The 6,000-nt window shown below is 42.6% G+C and overlaps 1 protein-coding gene across 5 annotated transcripts in view; it reads left to right on the top strand.

Annotated features, from left to right (window-relative positions):
• MEIS3 (Meis homeobox 3) overlaps nt 1-6,000 on the top strand; it is a 43,349-nt gene that overhangs the window by 23,938 nt on the left and 13,411 nt on the right. The gene's annotated exons all lie outside the window — the stretch shown is intronic.

The raw sequence follows: 6,000 nt of genomic DNA, 5'->3' as shown, positions 1-6,000 counted from the left end.
TGACTGAGCACTGAAATCACAGCTTGCTTTTCTCCTTGTGCCAGACCAAGGCCCCCCTCTCTTTTTGCACCACCCACCCTCCTTTGCTCTCAAACTTCAAGGTCATCAGATAAATGTGCAGAGCCAGTTCTGTGCGTTAACTGGACTGCTGAAGAATTCCCCCCCCCCATCTGTGCGCGACCTCTCATTCATAAATATGTGCCCCCCCCCACACAGTGCTTGACACCACTCCTCCCTTCGCCACTTCTCCTTCTCCATGCTGCTTCACTGTGCGTCTGCTTCATTGACTCTCAGCAAGGGTTGCTATAAAGCCACAGGGAGTGTTGTTTAATCACAGAATAATCCTAAAGGGGGGGCCCAGTATACAGCCCCCAGATCTGCACTCCCTTCTCTCTCCCAGCGCAATGACACCCTCCCTCTTCCAGTCGCTCCTTGCAGTATGTAAACTGGATTAGTGTAAAATAAACAACGGGAACAGACGTGTGCTGGCTGTTCCACTAACTGCCATTCTAGCTCAGACCTGGAGGATCTCATCCAGGGCCTGTAGTAGCTGTAAGCCTAGGCTGCCCGTAGGCATAAAACAGCGCTTGCCAGAGTTCTGACTGATCTCCCAGTTGTACAATTTTATATGAAAGATCGTTCCACGAACACTAACAATTTTTCATACGTCTGTGGTGCCAGGTGACATCGAAATGCTTCTAGGGATGGACTGTGTCATGCTAAAGTTATCCATGTATGTGGATTGTACGTGATTGTTTCCCTGGGAAAAAAAGAAAGAAAGGATTGTTCAGAGAACTAGGACAAAAATTCCAGTTTGGAACACTGGTCTTCTGTGAGAACGATTGACCTTAAACCACATTTACCAAAGATTGCTATCTAATGTCTGTAGATAGTCTAGTTGGGTCCAATAGAGACATAAGCTTGGTGCTAATATATTATAGAGTACTATACTGCCCCACAATATTGGGTTCACTATATTGCCTGTTGTTTACAGGGAGCCCGTCTTGAGAGAAATACGTGGGTTGCGCACACTGCCAGTTTGCAGTGATCGGAAACCCGCCCCTCAGCGGGGCGGGCTTTCGATGATCGCAAGTACGTTCTGCCTGTCCAAGATGGGCAGATCGTACGAACTTTTAATAAGCTTACGACCATCGCAAGACAAAAGTCTTGCGATGGTCGTAAGGTGTATGGGCACCTTAGGTTCCCTAGACTTAAGATCACGAGGGAGCTGGGGAAGAGCACTTTTAAGTAATTGGTAATGAACAGGAACTTTTATTATTTAAAATAATTTGATTTGGCTTAAATTGGTTATTGATAAAATTAAAGTATAATTAAACCCTCCGGTTTTTTTTTTTATATATCTACTGCTAGCAAGCAATAGATATATGTAAAAAGTAGAAAAAAAAAAGAAACAAACGCTTTGAAAAGGGTTAATACTTACCTGTGTATTCCCCACGCGCCAACAATCAGAAAAATCTCGGGCAGCCGCAAAAGATCTTGGGGCAGGCACATGCGCAGTTCAGATTTTTGGCTGGGAGACGAGGAGAGACACAAGGTAAGTCTATGGACGACGTGCACCCGCATGCAGACACCGTGGGACAGGAAGTGCCAGCAAGGACAGAGGAGTCAGCGGTGGATCGGAGACCGACCGCAGCGCTGGATCGGAGACCGACCGCAGTGCTGGATAGAAGGCTGAAAACGACAGGAAAGAAGAAGAAGAACGGATTAAGAGATATCATTTAAGGTAAGTGCTGACATTAACATTGGGGGAGGGGAAAAAACGTATCCTTTAATGTCACTTTAAGGTTTGACATATTTATGACCAGAGGCTAAGGTTGGTTTGGTTATATCCATATTATACCTTAATTCTTCTAAGGCAGAAGACAAACATCACATGCTATAAAGTCATATGCTGGGTTACACACTGAAACAGTCATAGAACAATAGTATCACGTACACCTTTTACATAGAGGTGAGATGACAGTTGCCCAGATGGGTAGTTTTTGGCTGGATCAGTGATGATCTTGTGTCTGTGAGCTCTCTCCAGAAGTATCAGCAACCAGACAGGTTAGAATACCTATTCTGATCTCCCTTATAAGCAGGCATGACTCCTTCTCTTTGCTTCCTGCCCTTTCCTTCTCTATCACCATAAACTTGCAAGGTGGTAAAGATCCTTCAGTGGTTGGACCTTCTGACCACAATCTTATGTCTATGGCTAGCAAACCAGAAACAGAAAAACCAAAAAGGGCGCAACACTAGGTAGGCTGACTGGCCGGGTCGAACGACCCGGGGAAGGTGACAGGGAAAATCATGTGACAATGGATGCAAAGGGCGAAAAACTAATGAATAGCTGAGGAAACAAAAAAATTAACACTTACATTTTAAATCATGGGACCAGAGGATGGTCCATCCTCTGGTCCCATGATTTAAAATGTAAGTGTTAATTTTTTTGTTTCTGGTTTGCATATCCACAGGCACTCCTCCTGGGTTTCAGGGCTGCACACTACTTAGGGTCACATTTTTTACCCCCTCAATACCACTACAAGAGCGCTGTTTGTACGATTTGTGTTTATGTCTATGGCTAGCATAAGTCACACGTCTCTGGTGCAAATCTAAAGGGGAGCTTCTGATTTTAAAACCTTTAAAGGTTTTTTTTCAATATATTTGTATGCGTTTTCTATGTGGTTGATCTAGACTTTCCAGGTTGGCTCCCAGCATGAAGTTTTATTTCCCAAGTTGAATTTGTCAAATGGATCACAAGCACATTACATTCATTTTGATCACATTTACATTGCAATTCCATAAAGTTCTCTTACAACCAGTCACATGTGCTGACCATGCAGAAAATGGTTCCATACACATCCTTTATAAAGGAGACAGGAGTGCTATGTATTGTTAATCTGCTGGATTTTAAAAGTATTTTAGAATAAATTAGAAGGTTTACATTGCAATCAGGAATCGGCAACAGCTGACAACTGCTTACATGTATCTGTGTCCTTACTCTGGCCTAAAGGGCCAAGGGACATCATGTAACCCCTAGTTTCACAATTCTTTGCTGGTAACAGACACCTATAAATGGCAACAACGAGGGCTGTCTTTATCAATGGATCATTACTCAAATCCATGCCCCAAACACGAGATCTGTGAGCATTAAATATAATCTAATCTGCTCCAGTCCACAGATTAATGTCCGTACTCCTCATTAGATCACAGCCAGGATAATTGAATATGTCCTAATCACCAGATAGTTGGCAGCATCCCTACCTAATAATGATAATGTAAACAACAAAGCAGTCTAGAGGGCAATGACCGCCGCATCATACAGTCTCACCCACTACTGATATAGCTTCAGTTATGGATTTCAAGGGGAGGTAAAGGCCTTGATGGAAGCAGTCGTTCCCTGATTTGGAGGCTTTATTCTAATTCAAGGCCCTGAAAACAGATTGAGCTTCACTAAATGAGAAGTAACATATGGCAGGCAGTTAAAAAAAAATGGCTGCTTCTATAAGTGCCTTCTCACATGGATGCTTTGTTTTAAGACTGAGTCCCTTTAAAGATGATTGAAAGTCACATTTTGCAGTACAGACTGTACTGCTACCAAAAAGAACAATTCAAAAAGCACATTGAACTAACATCTTCATTGCACTGAAAGCTGTCAAGTTGGCACAGCATAGGTAATGCTGCCACAACACTCTCGTGTTCATGACCTGCAGTTCAGTAATTAGTACACCAGACAATACAATCCACACTTTAAACCCCACAGCTTCCTGTGACCCCAACATATATCAGTCACTTCTCTTTCTTGCCTCTTGCGCAGGCAGCCTTTGTTCTCTGACTTTATGGCGCTATGAAAATTCATAAGAAGGATAATTTTTGCATATGGAAACAGAGGGCATAACAGGGGTGTTGTGGAGGTGAGGGGAGGGAAGCAGTACTGTGCAACACAGGGCAGAGCAGACGCAGGCTCTGATGCATAATTTACTTCCCCTCCAGGCAAGCTTTTAAGCCTCTCTTTTGCCGCAGGTTATAGGAGCTGAGCAGCTGTTATATAGTCCCCCCCTGTTGTCCTACTCTCTGATTTATGTTTAAGAGACAGGAGAGATTGTGTGTTTGAGAGGCCAGGCCAAAGGATATTTCGGAGAACGTAAGAGGGTCATCTGCACCCAGACATATCTAACCACAGCTCATTGGGTGAAGACTTGGCCATAGCCCCATCTCAGTCTTATTGTATGTTTAGCTTAAAGGTTCTGGTACTGTTATTGTAAATCTTTATGGGTTTTGCTTCAATATTGCTTATCCATAGATGGGCAAATATTTATTTCACTAAACATGGTGGAAAATGCACCTCCCAGTCCAACGTGTCTTTATTACCTGACCAGGCAAAGCTTGAGCTCTGTTGCGCGCACACCAAAAAGATGGTCCCGTTTTCAATGGATGCAGTCAGACATGCAGAGATGATCACCTTCAGACAAATTTCCTTGAGGCATGCTCCTAAAATGTGGGCTGGACTGTTTAAATTTAAATTTTATTAGTTAGGAGGAGAATAGGATTTCCACACAGGGAGGAATGGCAGCAACAGGCTATTGAGGGTTGTCATGCGCTGGACTTTTAGAAATGAGACCTTCGCCCAATCTAGTTGATCTTGTATTGGTAGCTTAATTTAAGGCAAATCTGACACTTCAGGCAAAATACAGTCTACACATTCTGCTGAATGCTATGCCATGGTTGCCAGGGTTCACCATTCATGTGATTAATCATTCACATATTTAAGTCAACAAGGCCCAGTATACCTATAATTACCTTTGCCAATCTGCAGCATCAGTGCAGTAATTGATTTGCTCATCTCTAACTCTGTATCTGTTACACAGAATCTGGAAGGTTTTTTAATCTTCCCGACACCCTTTTGTGCTCGTTAACTAATGGATATTAACCTATTCACTGCCCAGTTATCACAAAACAAATCTTACTGCCATCACTTACTGTTAAGGCTGTGTATTGGAGTTGGAAATGCCATGCAGAGGCTCAGCTGTTCACCTGACATTGTATTCTGTTATTTGCTGCTTGTGCCCATGTTCATCAATTCCAGGGATCAGTTTCATGATGACAGATTGTCTCTCAATAGCCTGCAGCAACCTTATAAGACATTATTTTACTGAATTTGTATCTGATACATCACATCAAAGCATCTACCAGCAATGGTGGTGGGACAATCAACATCGACCAAATTTCTTGGAAGCAGTATGGAAGTAGCCATTGCTGAATATGCTAATTGCCTGGTTATTATGCTGACCCACTGGCTTCAATATTAAGTCAAAGACCTGGAACAAGTATGCAGATCAGGAAAGTTAGACAAAAGTCATAAATCCTTTATTACATACTGTTTCTAGGTCAGAGACTAAAAGAACTGAAGCCAGATAGTCAGCCAGCATGATAGTCAGGTAGCCAGAATGGGTAATCAACAACTGCGGCCTTCATGGTTATCTCATGAAATGCTTCCATAAAACACAACTGAGGTTGGGCCAGATTGATGCTTGGATAGGAATGTTAAGGTATACAATGAATGGGTTAGTTGGATGGGCCAGTCTTGGGCTTACTCATTAAAGCAGTGCAAAAGTACAGTGTTATTATGCAAAGTGTCGTACCCATACAGCAACCTGACCAACTGCAGTAGACTGAATGTAGTCAGATGCTATCGGTTACCACATTGTGAACATCATTTCTACTCTTTGTGCTTCCCTCTGTGCAATTCTATCACCATCTAGGAAATGCATGCTATTTATAAGAATGTTCTTCATTTTCTTAGTTACATTTATATACCTTTCTGTCCCCTTTTTTCACAATTCTCCACTGGCTTTGCCCACTTTTTTTTATTTTGATGGTTACATTTGGTGATTTGTGAGCACAAGGAACCCAACCCCAATGTCTACAGACATATGGCTATTGGAGTGATCTGATTGTTAACTGCCAGCCAAGCACAGTACAAGTCACGAACCTCAATAG

The sequence above is a fragment of the Nanorana parkeri genome, unplaced genomic scaffold (assembly GCF_000935625.1).
Source record: "Nanorana parkeri isolate BGI_ZX_2015 unplaced genomic scaffold, ASM93562v1 scaffold221, whole genome shotgun sequence".
Classification (NCBI taxonomy): domain Eukaryota; kingdom Metazoa; phylum Chordata; class Amphibia; order Anura; family Dicroglossidae; genus Nanorana; species Nanorana parkeri.
The sequence above is the reverse complement of the archived record's forward strand: the minus strand, read 5'-3'. Positions and strand labels throughout refer to the sequence as shown.